The sequence below is a fragment of the Petromyzon marinus genome, chromosome 14 (assembly GCF_048934315.1).
Source record: "Petromyzon marinus isolate PM22_M1 ecotype Great Lakes invasive population chromosome 14, UKy_Petmar_22M1.pri1.0, whole genome shotgun sequence".
NCBI lineage: Eukaryota > Metazoa > Chordata > Hyperoartia > Petromyzontiformes > Petromyzontidae > Petromyzon > Petromyzon marinus.
The window spans coordinates 10,483,913-10,503,276 of record NC_133680.1 but is presented as its reverse complement, the minus strand read 5'-3'; the positions used below and the strand labels follow the sequence as shown (position 1 = coordinate 10,503,276).

The window sequence follows — 19,364 nt, the reverse complement described above, 5'->3', positions numbered from 1 at the left end:
ATGTTAGCCACGGCTGGGATTCAAACTCAAATGTTACCAGAATCATAGTGCAATGAGCGAACCTCTGGGCCATCATCCCCCAAAACAAACACACACCCGTATGTACACACATATGTGTATATATCCAAGTGCTTTGCTACCATAGACTAGCAAGTGTACGGAGACACGGACTCTGGAGATTTCCTGAGCCATCCTTTGTTTCAATGCAAATCAGCAGCTCCCACAATCCATTCCTTCTTTGTCCCTTTAACCACCACCCACCACTTACTCCCATTACTCTCATCTATCATGCGAAAGCCACGTGAGTCAATCTATCTCTGTCATCTATCTCTTCCTTGCATGAACGTGTCTCTATCCCCCACCCCACCCCCCACCGTCGCTCCCTTCTCTTTACACTTCCTGCACCTTTGACTGGCAGTCGCTGGTCAGGAGGCGGCCCCAGTGCTGACGTGAAGAGATTGCCCAGAGGTCCCCTTGTGCACAGCGGCAAGGCATCGTCGAGACAAGTCAGCTCATCGTCCGCGCGCCTGGTCAGCCCAGCCCTCACAGCACCCGCTCCCATGAGCGTGCGTCTGTATATATGTAAAGATCTGGACACATTCCCATCAGTGAGCTCCTCCGGTAGTCAAGGCTGCGTTGGCTGGATCATGTACCCCCGCATGCCCAGCCACCACGTGCCCAAGCAGCTTATGTTTGGCTGGATAGAGGGGGCTAAACGGGCGTGGCACGGGTTGGAGAAGAGATGGACTGACGCGGTACCGGAGGATGTGGAGCTGAGTGGATTTGCCGAAGACTGGTACCACCAGTGTCAAGATTGGCCTCTATGAAGGAGGCCCTGTGAAGGACACTCCTGGGCAGTTGGAGACAGTCGCCCTCCAACAACAACGGAGGGCAGAGGAGCCATATTTACAACAACGAGCGGAGCGCCGGGCGGCAAAAAATGCAGCAAGTTGGCGCAGTAGGGGGCACAGGTGATGGTGCATCTGCCAGTCATCTCAGTCAGCCAACTCACAACACCTGGGTCTGTTCCGTGACCTGTCAGCAGTGAGCCTTCCACACTTCAATTCAGGGCCTTAAAGTGGATGTAGTCTGGCACGAGTGCTGTGGTGATGTCACTACCACATGGTGGCAAATGGAGGCTGTTAATGTTTTTGTTGTTGTAGGGATATGCTCCTGTTTTTTTTATGACTCCGAAGAATCTAAATATAATTTCTAGATATGACATTTCGGAAGATTAAAAGTAGAATGGTTTCCGGTTATTTGGGAAAGGGAAGTTGACGCGATGAATGAATATGGTGCCACTTTGCGATTTTCCTGAAAAAATGTCGTCACATTATATCGAGTGACGCATATTTATGTAATCCCGAAGACATCAATACTGTACGTATCATGCAAATGATCCAAATGTCTGAAAAATATTCTATATTTTCTTAAAAATTATAAATGTTGGAATTCGAAATTCATCTCTGGTGTGGTGGATCTGTCAGTCACCGCAGTCTGTTAACCAATAACACCTGGGTTTGTTCTGGGACCTTCTACCGACAAGCCTCTACCACTCAATGCTGCCCCAAAGTCCACCTATCCTGGCACAAGCACAGTGGTGACGTCCTTGAACATTGGTGAATAAGTGGTCTTTGTGTGTGTGTGCAGAATCATGCTGTGGTTTTTCTTTTATCACATTGTGAAATGCTGGTTGCCTGTGTTCGAATCGTGACCTTGAACAATACAATAGGCACCTTGTAACAGAACCTGACTTGGGTCTCTCCTAGGTTAACTCAACCTGACATTTGTATCTTAAGCTGTGCGACATCAACGTTCAGGAAACAAATGGGGAAGGGTGCCGTGCTGGCCACGCAAAATACTAATTTACCATACTGACCTTAATTAGTGCTTGCTAACAGCATTTGTGTGCATGTATATTGGACTTATTTCGCACCGTACTCAGCCAACCGCGCGAATCAGAGGCGTGGAGGAAGGACAACAAACTAAACACAAAAAGCAGTTCAAAATAATTGAGTTCCCAATCTAGATCTAAAAGTACATAGCTGCAGTGGCTTCCTAATATCGGAAGAGCATTCCAGATGGCTGTAGAAGTGCATCTTCTGCGGCCGTCTGGAACGTATTGGCGTTTAAAGTAGCCTGTGCATGTGTGTGCATGTGCTTATGTGCATGTGCTTGTGTGCATGTGCATGTGTGTTTGGGGGAGCAGTAGTGTAGCGGTTAGCGCGTAGCGCTACGAACCTGGCCACCCGGGTTCGATTCCCGCTCACGGCCAACACCAGTGACGGTTATCTGAACCGGTCCTGGACCTCCCCTAGGTCGACTCAGCCTCAAAATGAGTACCCGGTGCGATGTGTAAACATCGCCGCTAGGGAGAGAAAGGCGGCCGGGCGTGGTGTTGGCCACCCACCCCCTCATGTGCCGTGCCGGCCTTCATAGGTGCTCGCTAACAGCACTTGCCCCTACAGTCTGTTAAGGATATACGGGGTATCTTTGTGTTTGTGTGTTTTCCCTTGCAACACTGCCGTCATAAGCACTCTACACATATTAAATTCCGAGACAAATTCATTCTGTATTTCTATTAAACAATTAACATATTTTTTATAAAATCAATGCCAAAGATGTAACGAAATAAAAGACTATTGAAATATTTTCTTTGTAAGGGAGACAAAGCAAATTATATTAAGGTAGGAATAGTTATTTTACACGAACCAAGGTACCACAGTAATTGTCAATTAACTTGACTAAGGCATTCAGTAATTATTAAAAATAAAACATATTTCAATACACATTTACATAAATAAATATATTATTTAATACAGTGCTGTAGGTTACGTACATTTTAATTATCATAGGTATTCCATATATGTTGTTCAATACATCAAGACGTATTAGTCATATCTTCACGCCATTGTTATAAGGCCACGTAATTTTTCTTCAAGGCAATTAATCGAGACCTTAAAAATCCAGCGAAATTATCATAGTTCAGCCGGGAAAATAGTGGCACCACCCACAGTGCGGTGAAATACGGGGAGCTCAGTCTCTTCCAGGGTTTGGGCACTGTGCTATGAGCTGAGTGACACGAGTTCGATTCCTGGCTAAGGCTAATACCAGTGGCAAGTGTTCTCTGTATCAGTCCTAGGCGTACCCATTCTTCAACCCACAATGAACGTGTGCTGAATCGTGTCCAAACAACCTTCATGACTGACTCAAAACAGTGAGGCGTCATCCAGCAGTGGATTTACCAAGGGCCACAAATCAATCTATTCTCAGCTACCACCACCATCACCATTACCAAACATGGAATCGATTATTACCACCAATCAATGCCCTGAACTCCTGATAAAAAAAAAAACTGATATATAGTCCTGCATATGACCCAACCTTAAAACAAGGCTGCATTGTCCCATAAACTAAATGTACCTTGACGACACTGCTGAATTAACACACACACCTTGCACAGCGTGGCACAACAACCTCCAAAATTAGTGCTGCACGACTTTGATATTCACAGCTCACGGTCTCATAACACTATACATCCGAATAAGATGTTTCTGCAATGTGCTGTGCTAATTGTGATTCATATGCAATTTGCCAAGTTGATTAATGACGACTGCTGTTATACACAAACATCGCAGACAAAGTGTTGCTGCTTCGTGGGAAAACTAACGAATGTGATTGGGCGGTCGTGGCTACGCACACCTGGAATCCAGCACCGTGGAGGCGGCGAGGGCTGGTAGATGACGTACATTTTGTGAAACTCCCTTTCCATGGGCGACGAGTTGCTTGCCTGGCTTGCTAAAAAGTGGTACAGCGAATGTGGACTCTGTTCCATCTGTATGGGATAGAGTGTTCCCCCCTCGCATGCGTACATTTTCTCTGGGTGCTCTGGTTTCCTCCCGCATCTATAAACACTCCTCGTATGTATGTTGAACGTCTTTGGTACTGTACATAGCCAACCGTGCTAATCGGGGGTGCGGACCCGTGCAAATTGGAGATGTTGAAAACATCTTATTAGATAGAGAACCAGAGAGCTTGGGCAATTGCTGGTACCAGCTCATCACCTGGCTGCGTCTGTGGTTTCTCGCGGATCTGAGTCGTTCTCACTCCAGGAGGGTGAGTGAATGCTGTGCGGTGCATTACAAGTTGAAATCATTATTATATTATGGTGGCACTGTGTATAGGTTTCAGCAACGTGCAGCCTTGCATCCGAGATTTAGGTTGTAACGACATATTACCTTCGGGCAAGACATGAATTTCTGAGAAAAGGACAGCTAACCATGTATTTTTGGTGAGACATACATCCCTACTGGCAGATTAATACATAATGTCAAAGTCAAAAAGTCAAAGTGGCTTCCTCCTTAAATGAGAGTGGAGCATTGACCAACACTGCTGCTGATGATTCTGAGTAGTGGTGAGAATTCCACATTCGCATGTTAGGATCCGGATTCTCTATAAAACAAACGCCAATATTTTCCTACAGAGTGCAACTTATTGTATTGACCCCAGGAGAAACAATGGGCTGAATCGACCCATGAACAGGATTTCAACTCACATCCTTCGGATTGCGAGCAACGCTCTATCCCACTGTACCACCTGGCCAACCTTCGTTGAATATTTCCAGTTAACGAGCATAATTTATCCTTGCAGGCAAATACTACCGAATCCTCGGACCCCTTTTTCCAGATTGTAAAGTCTGTGTCTGCTACAGTGCCACCTGCCAGAAATGTGTTAATTTTGGGGCATGTACAATTTAATGCCTTCATTATTCCAGCACTAACACATTAACGTTCAGCGTGAAACGAAAGCTTCTGCATTTCGCGCACCCACGCTCTCTCCTCCACCAATCACCATCTTCCCCCTTCCATCTCTCTCTCTCCCCTCTTTCTCTTCCCGATGAACGCGATCGTGGTCCTCTAACACAGCGGCCACTTCAAAGCCTCTCGTCGGCCCCTTAACAACTCCACGCTGCCTGCTTCATGTAGTTCTGAAACGCAGCAACACACACCTGCAGCAGCTTGTGGGGATGAGAAAAAAATATACAAATAAAACACACGTGCACGCACGCACACACATATAGCCTGCTTATTTAGTGTCATATACCATTGGAGCTAGTGCATTGGGCCAGTATCTATCTTCTTAGATTTGAAGTTTTCGTGACTGCAGGGATCCATGCTCTTTGGTTCTTTCGGTAAAGTCACGTAGGTATGAAATTAAATGAAGTAAATCACGACATTTCGGGCACAACACAAGCGTCCGTCATCAGGTGGGACAACCACAGCAAGAAACAATTGCTGAAGTGGGCAAAAGGGCTGCCGTGACAAGAGGCAATACAGTGAGGGAAAAAAGTATTTGATCCCCTGCTGATTTTGTACGTTTGCCCACTGACAAAGAAATGATCAGTCTATAATTTTAATGGTAGGTTTATTTGAACAGTGAGAGACAGAATAACAACAAAAATCCAGAAAAACGCATTTCAAAAATGTTATAAATTGATTTGCATTTTAATGAGGGAAATAAGTATTTGACCCCTCTGCAAAACATGACTTAGTACTTGGTGGCAAAACCCTTGTTGGCAATCACAGAGGTCAGACGTTTCTTGTAGTTGGCCACCAGGTTTGCACATATCTCAAGAGGGATTTTGTCCCACTCCTCTTTGCAGATCTTCTCCAAGTCATTAAGGTTTCGAGGCTGACGTTTGGTAACTCGAACCTCCAGCTCCCTCCATAGATTTTCTATGGGATAAAGGTCTGGAGACTGGCTAGGCCACTCCAGGACCTTAATGTGCTTCTTCTTGGGCCACTCATTTGTAGCCTTGGCCGTGTGTTTTGGGTCATTGTCATGCTGGAATACCCATCCACGACCCATTTTCAATGCCCTGGCTGAGGGAAGGAGGTTCTCACCCAAGATTTGACGGTACATGGCCCCATCCATCGTCCCTTTGATGCGGTGAAGTTGTCCTGTCCCCTTAGCAGAAAAACACCCTCAAAGCATGTTTCCACCTCCATGTTTGACGGTGGGGATGGTGTTCTTGGGGTCATAAGCAGCATTCCTCCTCCTCCAAACACGGTGAGTTGAGTTGATGCCAAAAAGCTCCATTTTAGTCTCATCTGACCACAACACTTTCACCCAGTTGTCCTCTGAATCATTCAGATGTTCATTGGCAAACTTCAGACGGGCATGTATATGTGCTTTCTTGAGCAGGGGGACCTTGCGGGCGCTGCAGGATTTCAGTCCTTCACGGCGTAGTGTGTTACCAATTGTTTTCTTGGTGACTATTGTCCCAGCTGCCTTGAGATCATTGACAAGATCCTCCCGTGTAGTTCTGGGCTGATTCCTCACCGTTCTCATGATCATTGCAACTCCACGAGGTAAGATCTTGCATGGAGCCCTAGGCCGAGGGAGATTGAGAGTTCTTTTGTGTTTCTTACATTTGCGAATAATCGCACCAACTGTTGTCACCTTCTCGCCAAGCTGCTTGGCAATGGTCTTGTAGCCCATTCCAGCCTTGTGTAGGTCTACAATCTTGTCCCTGACATCCTTGGAGAGCTCTTTGGTCTTGGCCATGGTGAAGAGTTTGGAATCTGATTGCTTCTGTGGATATGTGTCTTTTATACAGGTAATAAGCTGAGATTAGGAGCACTCCCTTTAAGAGTGTGTTCCTAATCTCAACTCGTTACCTGTATAAAAGACCTGGGAGGCAGAAATCTCTCTGATTGAGAGGAGGTCAAATACTTATTTCCCTCATTAAAATGCAAATCAGTTTATAACATTTTTGACATGCGTTTTTCTGGATTTTCTTGTTGTTATTCTGTTTCTCACTGTTCAAATAAACCTTCAATTAAAATGATAGACTGACCATTTCTTTGTCAGTGGGCAAACGTACAAAATCAGCAGGGGATCAAATATTTTTTCCCTCACTGTATAGGTAAGAGAGGGGTCTTGCTGTGGTTGTCCCACCTGATAACGGATGCTTGTGTTGCGCCCGAAACGTCGTAATTTTATTTATTTTATACCTACGTGACTTTACCGAAATAACCAAAGAGTATCTAGCTTCTTTTTTCATACCACATACTGATGCACTGAAACAGCACATAAGTAGGTGGTACGGCCAACATTGTGCCAGGCCACCTTTGTCTCTTCGAAGCTGATGATTGCATACTGCACCAGGTACTCATTTTCAGGCCGAGTTAACCACTTGGAGGCATAGGTCACATCAGATACCATTTGCCACTGACACTGCCCGTGGTTGGAACTCAAACCTGGGAAGCTGGGGCGTTAGGACGACGTGCGAACCAAGCACAGGCCACTCGCTCCCACCGATGTTCATTGCACCAGGTACTCATTTAAGGCCAGGTCAGCCTTTCACACAGACACACACAGACAAAGATCCCCCGTATAGCCTTGACAGACTGTCGGGGCAAGTGCTGTTAGCGAGCACCTATTCAGGCCGGAACGGTACGCGAGGGGGTGGGTGGCCAGTACCACGCCCGACCGCCTTTGTCTCCCCAGTGGCGATGTTTACACACCGCATCAGGTACTCATTTGAGGCTGAGTCGACCTAGGGGAGGCCCAGGACCAGTTCAGATAATCGTCACCGGTGTTGGCCGTGAGCGGGAATCGAACTCGGTTCGCCGTGTCCATAGCGCAGCGTAGCGCTAAATGATTACGCGACCGCTCTTGCCACGTCCATACTTACACACGCACACATACACACGTGAACACGCACAGACCCCACTCCCCACAGCCACACAGACACACACACATGCACGCTTATACCAACCCAGGCCACCAGTGATTTTCATTTGCAAGGGTCAGCTTCAAAGCCGTGCCGATCTCGAGGCTCGGCACGTGTGCCGTCGTACAAGCGCTTAGCGGGGAGAGACGCCGATCAGCGGCGGCGCTGCTGCGCGAATTCACGAGGAGCCTCTGCACCGAGGCACCGTGGACAGACAGCGGGGGTCGCGCCAATCTCTCTCTCTCTCTCGGGGTTCAACAAACAAACAAAACCGACAGTCGCGAAGGGACGCGATGTGCACCGTGGACTGTACCTGACGGGGGTTTTTCTTTTGTTTCCCAAACGCGTGCCGCTCGTGCGGCGAGTCGGAGACGTGTCCCTTTTGGAGCTCACGCACTCATCATCAGCACACCATCTCGCAGCGGAGGCCAGGAAGGTGACATCACAGAATTACTTATGAAGTCACTTCAAAGGCCTCTTTAGGCAACACCTTTTGTAAAGGCTGCAAAGAGTGTCCGTTGCACATCAGTGAAACCAAACGGTTTGTTACAGTGCCAGAATACACGGATTTAAGTGACATATCAATGTTAATAGGGCACTTGTTTTTTTGCGCAGCCATTGGCAACACATCTAAGAGCATGAATTCGCTGCTCTTGAGAACCCATGGTAGGAACCTAGATTTGGAAGCCATGATCTCAGTAGCTCTGGCTCAGTGCACGTGGACCACTGGGTCACTCATGTGCACAGTATATTATGGTGCATTACATTGACTGTTTGCTGTGATGGCATGCTGATGTGAATTCACCAACCAAATTGTGTTGATGAGCAAATAATTTATTGATCAGCGCTACCGCAAGCCATGAGGCAGAGAGGGGGCCATTCCAGTAATTTTATAAAATCATCAAAGCATATCATCACACTGGGGGACTGTCTTGGAAAGAGGCAGTCCCCCACCCAGCGTGATGAGATTTAGAGTAACAGAAAACAATTCTGCATAGGTCTATGAGACCTATTTGCCAGTATAAAAAATTCTGAAAAACAAGAGGTGTTACCATCTCTGGCAATAAAACAGGCGTTAAGATGTTCCAACACCAAATAGATACCTTTTGCAAGGCATCAAGTCTGCAGTAACCACACATACTTTATTGCCATAAAGGTAAACCCTATTCTTATTTTTCATCATACATTTGCTTTTACCCATTATGCTCTACAACAAGGCATTATGTCCGTCAATCCCAAAAGCTTGCTACACTAGGAAGCCTGATTTAATCTCCCCAGTAAGAGCACAGGACTAAAAACCTAGAATCTCACCAAAGCTAGCTTAGTCTTTAGGCAATGAGCGACATTATCACTCGCGGTCCTCCACACACCGCGCCCGGCTTACGATGGTCGAACAATATGAAACCTTTTGTTGTTACAATTGCCCCCAATAACTGTCGTTTTTTTAGTGCAAGGTAAAATAAATACGAAGTAAAAGATAAAACGTTTCCCAATTTACGACCATTATCAAAACAAACAGCAATAACATCCTCAAGGAGACTGGTTCCAGGAGAAAGAATATAAATCACAGAGACAGACACTATCGGCACTGAGGTGGTGGAGGCTGAACAAATCACAGTCAGTTTAACGTTAACCAGCTACACAATAAGTGTAACGCTAACCAGCTCCACATTAAGTTTAACGTTAACCAGCTCCACAATAAGTTTAACGTTAACCAGCTCCACAATAAGTGTAACGTTAACCAGCTCCACAATAAGTGTAACGTTAACCAGCTCCACAATAAGTGTAACGTTAACCAGCTCCACAATAAGTGTAACGTTAACCAGCTCCACAATAAGTGTAACGTTAACCAGCTCCACATTCAGTGTAACGTTAACCAGCTCCACAATAAGTGTAACGTTAACCAGCTCCACATTAAGTTTAACGTTAACCAGCTCCACATTAAGTTTAACGTTAACCAGCTCCACATTAAGTTTAACGTTAACCAGCTACACAATAAGTTTAACGTTAACCAGCTCCACAATAAGTGTAACGTTAACCAGCTCCACAATAAGTTTCACGTTAACCAGCTCCACAATAAGTGCAACGTTAACCAGCTCGTGGTGGTGAGTTATCTCCCTCGCCTGATACACCGGGGTCCTGGGTTCGATCCCAACCCTGACGCCTGCTGTATATTTGGAGTGTGCATGTTTGCCCCGTGGTCGTGTGGATTTCTCTCGGGGTTCCCCCAGTATTTCCCTCCGCATTTATAAACACGCGTTTCGAGTCTTGGGCTGCGATAAATGTCCACGTGATGAGGCACTTCGTTGAGCTGTCATTTGTGGTCACGACACTACTGAAAAAGAGCTATACCTGGTAAAATGGTAAAAAGTTTAGTTTTGGTTTAGTTGATGTTTATATTTGTGAAAGGGGCAGGAAACTGTGCCCTCCAGCCAGCTCACCCAGACCACCTATCCCTGTTCACTTCGTGTGTGTCCTTAACAACTGCGAGTAGGCGACTGCAAATGGATTTAAAATCCAGTCCAACGGGAGACGCAATCACAAAAGCACAAAGAGCACTTGACTAATATGTCTGTACCCACCACCTAGGATGTATGTCACACGGCTGAATGTTAAGCCTCATTAATAAGGAAAAAAAGCATTAAAAGTAAACTTCAAGCAAACTATAGTGGTGTCACTGTGAAGACATTTAATTATCACTGCCTGTTTGTCGTGATTTCAAATGCTTTTGTGCATTGACAAAACATTACACTTATGGTGAACAGCTCAACACACAGCCTAGATATTTGTCTCCAAGAGATACTTATGTTTAGTTTGTACCTTCATAAATTTTATTATTGCACAGAAGTAACTGAACCACAACCTTATCTGTCCTATACAAAGAAACTGTACACTCGGCAAAATGCACAATCATATTCGCTGACTTTCGCATAAAACGCAGAACAAACAGCAAGAGCATACAGTTTTGTTCGTGGCATAAATGCCATGAATTATATAGCATGTGGTACGAGACATAAAAATACTAGTCCAGACGAGCACTGATTTATTTAAACATAAAAGGAACATAATTACGCCTAAATGTTATGACAATTCTGTAAAAAAAATACAAACTAAATTGGAGGTTTCTTTGCCTGCTAATGTAGCCATAGAGAAAATATTCCACTCAATTGAAATGTCACAAAAAGACGTGGGAACTGAACAAACTTAAAAACAATTAGCCTCCTGATTTTACAAATAGATAATCGTTACATCCCTGAAAATAGATTATTAAAAGTTACAATGTAATGTACGTAGCTGAACAAGTAAATGTCAAACTAATGAATTAATCAAATGCCTTAATGCAAACATGAACAATGGGACAGCGCACATAACAGCCCTGAGCCTGCGGTGGAAATTCCACATTCTTATGGAAAGCGCCCTCGAGCCAAGTCCCAAAATAATCATTAATGTACTTCTATGACGTAGGCACATACACCTCCGATTAGCACGATTGGCTACGTACTGTGCGAAATAACTTCAACGTGCATACACACACCTCAGTGGCTGGGACCACATTTCAAATCAATAACCCTTGGACTCATGCGAAACAATCTTTACTCGCAAATCCACACCTCCCACCGCGCCATTCCAGATGCCAAGAGGGCAGTGGCAGCGATGCCCCCGGCTCTGAGCAAATATCCGTGTTTGCTCCGAGTCCTTGAGCAGCAACGATGAGTTTGCTGCAAGCACTGTACACAGGGTGTGCAGAGGCGGGTGTCGGAGGCTGGGGCCAAGACTCCCTTTGTTGTAGTTAAGTGGCGGGAGTGAACAATCCTCAAAGTGTGAGCAAGCTGGCCGTCTCTTGTCTCCCGACGACGAGCGGCACCTCAAAAGTGGAGAGCGAGAGAACGAAAGAGGACTCGGGTAGAGGCGACCAGGGAGGAGGGGGGGAGGAGGAGGAGTTGTGGAAATGCATTCCAACGTCGGCGGGAGAAGGATCCTAGTTCAGCGGAGCGGCAGCGATGGGTAAAAAAAGGAACAAAATAGGAACCTCAAACAAAACTAAGGGGCGGCACTAAAGGTCACTGAACGCGTCTTTGTCCCAGAAGACACCAGTTTTATCTTCCCCTTTATTTCGCCGTTTTGTTCTCGTGGCCTGGGTGCAGTGGGGTTGCCGGCTACACCTCATTGTGTGCTAACGGCCTGTGATGAACTGCACTAAAATCCCATGGGGTCCACAACCACACGCACACACCACTGCCCCCTCCCCACTCAGAAGCAATTCTGCCTCTGCGGCTATGATCCGCGTGTCCGTGCAAACCCGAAACTCATCCCCTGGCCTCTCCGGAGCAGATCTGCAATTATTTTATCCCAGCTCCTGGGCCATTTTAGACACGTTCGCTCCGTAATGCATTATAACCGGCACATCGGCCCCCAGTGTCATTTACACTAACAGCGATGCCCATTGCTTGAGTTCCATTCTGCACAATTCCTGCCTGCAATGCGAGAAACAGGGGTGCGATGCGTGATCGCGCACGCGCGCACGTGTGAATGCGCGGGCACTGATTTACGCACGGTTACACTCCGGCTCCCATTAATACCGATCAAGCAGTTAAATAACTAAATAAAAACTCACAAGTATTTAGTCACCAAGGCGATACTTCATGCACACGCACCCACACGCATATATAGACAAAGATACCCCGTATAGCCTTAACAGACTGTAGGAGCAAGTGCTGTTAGCGAGCACCTATGAAGGCCGGCATGGCACAGGAAGGGGTGGGTGACCAGCACCACGCCGGGCCGCCTTTGTATCTCTCGTGGCGATGTTTACGCATCGCGCCAAGTACTCATTTGAGGCTGAGTCATCCTAGGAGAGGCCCAAGACCGATTTAGATAACCGTCACTCGTGGGAATCGAACCCGTGTCGCCGGGTTCATAGGGCAAATATAATACATGCATGCTACAATGTGCCATGTATAGTTTCAAGTTACAATTTATTGCTTTTAACAAATCAGAACTCAAGTGTCTCGTTAGCAAGAGTCACCTGGGCATACATCTGCTCCAGCAGCGCTGTGTTGAGAGTGACCTGGACTCACCATTGGAATGTTTTGACTTGCGAGATCAAAATCAAGGACTTCGGTTGACTCGGCCCATCATTTATTTTGTGATTCATCAAATTAGTACCACTTCGTGGGAGCTACATCATTGGACCTCCTTTGCCAGTACCAAAATGTAATAATAGGGTTTTGTTTCCCCTTTTTTTTCTGGCAACAAAACTGAAACCTTTTTTTTTACGAGGATTCATGTCTGCATTAACCACAATTTTTGCTGTCAAAATGCAAACCAAAAACACACTCTGGCGTTTATCTGCTCTAGTACCAATTGAGACTAGGCTCTAAAGAAAGCTGTCTCTGGTGTGGACCAATCAGTTTCAAGGACAATGCATATATTATCAGGGTGTGTTTTTTGTTTGCATTTTGACTGCAAGTATTGTGGTTAATGCAGACATGAATCCTCGTAAAAAAAGGTTTCAGTTTTGTTGCCAGAAAAAAGGGAGAAAAAAACCCTATTATTATTATACTTCGTGGGTAGTCACTGGTGGTCATTCAATGGTGAGATGGGCCTCTCTCGAGACATGGAGAACATGGAAATTCCCCCAAAGGCTCCAAGGCATCCAATAGAGATGAATGCTCCATCATCATTCGCCCCTTGGAGATGAAATTGCTGCTTGTTGAATGCACGGTTAGTGAGCACCTATTCAGGCAAGCCCAGCAGCACATGGTGCAGTGTGTGTCCATGCAAACATTGCTTTGCCCGAGCATTTCCCCAGTGTTAAAACTGCAGCGCTAAAGCTGGCACTGCTTTTCTTGCTGAGTTGACCTAGGGGAGGTCCAGGCCAGGTGACAATTGCAACTGGTATGTATGGCCAAGGAGTTAACCTGGGTTACTAAGATTGTAGCAGTAATCACTCCGCCACTGCTCTACGTGCGCATGTACATGCATGCGCGTGCACATACAAACATACTGCGCGCACCAGTGCGGCAATCTGCGCCCAGGCAACCATAACGTGCCATTGTTTGTGCCCGTGAACTATGCTCTTATTAACGCCGATGCTCTCTGTCCTCTCACAACGGCTGACTTAGCAATCGTCGCACAAAACAAATCGCGCACTCAGTTGCAGTTTCATTTATTAGGTATAGCCCTGTGAGCCATTCGGCTCTTGAATCGTGTACGGGACCTGTGCTGCCATAGTTAAATAACGACCGCGCGCCGTGTGTCCGGCATACATCGGTGCCCCAGTGCCCGAGCCCTATTCAGCCGGTCGCAAAATAATAATTGGAGGAGCATTTAACAGTGCACTGCGATCCCAACGTGCACACACACACACAGGCGCAATTATATTTCAAACGACAGCGTAAAACCCATCTGTCTATATCATGTGACGTTTGTGCTATAGGGGTTGTGCATGCTGTCGTTTAATGTATATTCATTTCTTTTTAAGTGGCACGTGCTTATAATGTGTGCAAACAAAATGCCACTATTTAACAGAAATGCGCTCTTTGCAGGCAGGGCTGAACGAGGCTTTCTTTACCACGTCACAGCATCAAGGCGAATACACTTTTTTACGCATAACCTACACGCATACGCGACGTTTTAATCTGCAAATTTACCGCAGTTTCCCAATTGGGATCATCCTATTTGAAAAAAAAGGTCAAATTAATACCAGAGTCTCAAAAGAGCAACAAAAATTGACATTGTCGCCTGTCTGTGTTTGTGTGTGCGCACGCAGGTGTGTATCTGTGCGTGCGTACGTGGTAGACACGTGCGTGTGCACGTGCGGGAGAAATCCACGTAGCCACTCGCTCGCTCGCTCACCTGGTATTGAGTGAATGCCCAGGCAGCACCGTCGGGGGAATGGACAGCTCCACAGACAGCCAGCCACGTCTCTTGCGTGCTCCGAAAGCCGTGTGTGCAGCGCCCCGTCTCTATCCCCACACCGCATTAGCAATGCGTCTCACGACCACTCAGCACCCGGCCGACCCACGCGCGCACGCACGCATTGGCTGTCTTCCTGCCCCCGGCTCGCACGAATCCACGCCCACCCAACCCCAGGCTGCCTCCACACGATGCCCTTGCCCGTGTGTGTGCAACACCACACACATACACACAAAGACAAAGATCCCCCTGTATAGCCTTAACAGACTGCTGGGGCAAGTGCTGTTCGCGAGCACCTATTAAGGTCGGCACGGCACACTAAGGGGGTGGATGACCAGCACCACGCCTGACCGCCTTTGTCTCCACGGTGGCGATGTTAATACACCGCATCAGGTACTCATCTTAGGCTGAGTCGACCTCGGTGAGGCTCAGGACTGGTTCGGATAATTGTCACTGGTGTTGACCGTCAGCGGGAATCGAACTCGGGTCGTCGGATTCATAATGCTGCGTTCTAACCGCTGTGCTACTGCTACACGCACATGCACCAAACACAAAGACAAATATTCCCCGTATAGCCTTACCAGACTGTTAGGGCAAGTGTTGTTAGCGAGCACCTATGTAGGCCGGAACGGCACACGAGGGGGTTGGTGGCCAGCAACCACGCCCGCCCACCTTTGTCTCCCTAGTGGCGATTTTTACACACCACACCGGGTACTCAGTCGATGTAGGGGAGGCTCAGGACCGGTTTAGACAATCATCTCTGGTATTGGCCGTGAGCGGGAATCGAACTCGGGTGGCCAGGTACGTAGCGCAGCGCACTAACCGCTACACTACCGCACCACACACACACAGCTCCAGTCCAACACCACCCAACGTCGCCACTGCATGCATCACAGGTCAATTGTATGCACCAAATCACACATATATATTTTTGGTCAAATAAAACCCATTGCCACCACACTCAGAGATGTCAGCCACACGCACGCTCACAAACATCGATCAAAAAACACCCACGCGTCATACACGCCTGTCAAATGGTACTCACCACTGCGAGTTACCCTGCACACATACAAATACCACATACACAGCTCGATCAAATACCATACGCCTACCAGGGACACTGCATGCATCATTTACACACAGTCCCTTAAATCACCATACACCACACAAAACATAATTTAACCACCAGTCATTACAAAAACACACGCATCCTAAAACCACCAGCAATCACATATATCGCACACACAAAGACAAAGATCCCCCATATAGCGATGAATATTGTCGTGTCAAGTATTGATAGGAAGCACCTTTTAAAAACTACAGGCACCCATCGACAAGCACTGACCAAAGCCACTGCATGCACACTGCAAGGGAGCTGGCCCATGATACTGATCCACCTGCATACGATCCCTCAATCAAAATTGAAAGCCCAAATCACGCAACAATTTTGGCTGTCATTCCGTGGTTCTTTAGCTGAATGATGGCCGTATTTGTGTAAAATTCGGCCCATTCCACAATTTTCAATTGAGCAGAGGTTGATAATGCACTTCCATCATTCTGCTACTCATCCATTCAGCAATTGCGGAATGGCCAAAAGCGAGTGTGGCCATGACAGAGCCTAGCCATTGTGAAAGCATTATGCCAACAGTGGAAACACTCCACCATCATGCAGAATCGCCTCAATCACGCCATGAGAGCACGGCGTGTGTGGGAAGTACTCAGATGTCAGGGTGGTGTATCTCAGTCTCTAAATCAGTGGAAGCCTCCCGTAAATCACGTGACTTGTATGTGACCTCCACCCACTCTGAATCCCTCTCCTCTCCCCCGTCACCTGTGAAAACAGATGCTCCTCACTGCAGGTCACTTCTGCTTGCTCCTTCTCTCTCTCTCTCGCTCTCTTCCCTCCCCGTCTCACCACCCTCTCATCCCCAGCGCACTGGCCTCGGCTCAATCCTTCTCCCCCTCTGTCCCAGGATCCCTTCCCTGTCTCCCTGTAGTCTTGTCCTTGGGGCCCTTTCGTGCAACCGACTCTGCCCTCCAGTCCGTGGTGCACCACGGGTAAAGAGTTCGATTCCACCGTAACAGCACGTGGGAGTTTGGCACCTCCACGCCACAGTACAGAGCAAAAAAATAATGGAATTGAGGCACGCACAGGCAGAAAACAATGATGGTGATGAAGAAGATCACGATGAGCAAGATGAGCGCAAAGATCATGATAACCATGTTAATGAGGATTATGTCATTATGATATTAATAACAATTAATTATGAATGCTGTTACCACTATTTCTGCGACTGTCGATGATGATGATTAAATACTGTATAACGATGATGCAGAAGAGGTATTGTTCCCAGGAAAATCTGATCATTGCCATCACTCTTATAATTTTCATCATCAGCCTTATCATAATTGTTATTATTATAGTTATCATAATTGTAAGTAGCGTCGTCATACATTTTTCTTCATAATATCATTGTTAATTCAGACTAGGCCGTCAATGGCTTAGCACTACAATTCCTCGCCTCAGTGCATTAGCGCGTGTGTGTAAACATCCTTGCGGTGCCGGACGCGCAACTCTGTCGTGGACAGTGCTGTGGGGGGAGGGCCAATTCCGATTGGCCCCTCCTCTCATGGCGTCTGTGACCACCACAGTGGCTAAACGGGGGCTCTGGACGGGTGCGAGGGGCTGGTAACCCCTCCACCTTCAAATTTTTCACCACGAATATTTTTTTTTACTAATAAGCTTGTGCCGGAGGCCCCGGGGGGACAGGTGTCTATGACGTCTCCTGGCCAAACCCCAATTGGCGGAGCTAGGAAATTGAATATCTACCTTCGGGGCTCCTCCAGAAACAACGAAAAGCCACTTTGTGTGGGCACGTGGAATGTTCGAATGCTCACTGCGGAGGAGAAGCTGCCACTCCTCTGTCGGGGGCTGGACCAGTACCGTCTAGATCTCTGTGGCATTCAGGAGGTCCAGTGGACCGGTTCTGGCTCCTGCCACCATGAGGGGTGGACAGTCCTCTACTCGGGGCAGCAGACTACCAAACAACAGGGTGTGGCTCTTCTTTTGAAGAAAAGAATGAAGGGGGCGTGGGAGCGTGGTGGTGAGGTGTGGGAAGCTGTAAGCCCCAGACTACTTTGGGCTCGCCTTCCCATCAACCAGAGGCGAGGAGTGGTGGTCGTGGTTACTTATGCCCCCACCGAAGACGAACATCCGTGAAGGGATGCAGGCAAAGCCGATGAGTCAGATGCATTCTATGACGTCCTGTCACAGGTGCTGGCTAAAGTGGCCCCTCGGGATAGAATCATCTTGTTGGGTGACTTCAATGCCCGAGTTGTTCATGATGCTGGCACCTGGTCTGGAGTGATTGGAGGGCATGGGCCAGATCAGCTCAATAAGAACGGTAGGAGGCTGCTAGATTTTTGTGCAGCCCATGGGCTTGGAATTACCAACACGCTGTTCCGGCATCGGCGCATCCACACAACATCATGGATGCATGCCGGGTCCAAGCAAGAACATCTGGCTGGACTACATAGTGACGGACCAGCGGATATGAGCCCATGTCCTTGACACCAGGACCTACAGTGGAGCTGATCTGCCCTCTGACCATCGACTAGTCATCTGTAAGATGCGCCTGCCATTCTTCCACTCCGGTGGTGGGTGTACACCCAGGACCCCATTCCAACCTAAAGTGGCCTGGTCTCAGTTATCTGATGAAAGTTGTAAGCGAGAATTTCATCATCGCTTGCGGCTTGGGTTGGCATCGTCCCCCACTCCTCCTGATGTCGAGGGTAAATGGGCGAGATGTAGGACTGTGACTCATGCAGCTGCAATGGCTGCTTTGGGTATAAGGTCCAGACCTTCCCAGAGATCCTGGCTGACAAAGGTGTTTAGGATAGTTGAGAAAAAGCGACAAGCCCACTGTCATCGGCTACAGAATCCCACGTCAGAGAATGAGGAAGCGTACCACAGCCTTTGCTCGGAGGTTCGGAGAGCCGTAAGGCACTGCAAGGATGGGTGGTGGTCGCGGGTTGCTGAGAAGATGGAGTCTGCCTCAGTGGCCCGTGGTCACATATCTCTATTTAACTCCATCAAAAAAGTAACCTGCAGCGCTATACCTATTACCATCATTAGGGGAAAAAACGGTGATCCAATCTCCGACCCCGAGGAACAGGTTTGCAGATTTGCTGAGCCTTTCTGTGAGGTCCTGGGGGAGGGGAAATCCCTCAGCCAGGAAAACATTGTGGCACAAAGTGGGTATGACCCTGCTGAGGCTATGGTGCCTCAAATATTGGAGGAAGTCACCCCATGTGAGTGGCTGGCTGAGGTGCCATCTGTTGAGGAAGTACTGAAGGCGATCCGGAGTCTGAGACCAGGAAAGGCACCCGGCAGAGATGATCTCCCAAGCAAAATGCTGAGAGAGGGTGGCATTTGTGTACAGACTGCCCTACATGACATCATAACAACAGTCTGGACCACTGGACGGGTTCCACAGGATTGGAAGGATGCCCTGGTGATCCTCCTCTTTAAGAAGGGGGACCGCACAGACTGTAACAACTGCAGGGGCATCTCACTCCTCAGTGTGCCGGGAAAGGTCCTGGCAAGGCTTATTCAACATTGCCTTGCCAAGCACGCTGAGGAGAGGCCTGCGGAGCCCCAATGCGGTTTCAGGAAAGGGCAGTCCTGCACAGATGCCATATTTTCCGT

At 47.6% G+C, this 19,364-nt stretch overlaps 1 protein-coding gene across 11 annotated transcripts in view; it reads right to left on the bottom strand.

Annotated features, from left to right (window-relative positions):
• The window catches only part of NRCAM (neuronal cell adhesion molecule), a 261,902-nt gene extending 247,143 nt beyond the window's left edge, over positions 1-14,759 (bottom strand). For 4 of the 11 annotated variants that reach the window (XM_032954070.2, XM_032954075.2, XM_032954074.2 and 1 more), the window contains exon 1: positions 14,597-14,756. The gene's annotated coding sequence lies outside the window, so the exon portion shown is untranslated. Of the gene's footprint in view, positions 1-14,596 lie in introns of all 11 variants that reach the window. The other 7 variants (XM_032954078.2, XM_032954082.2, XM_032954081.2 and 4 more) reach the window with 4 other exon arrangements.
• Positions 14,760-19,364: the final 4,605 nt, after the last annotated feature.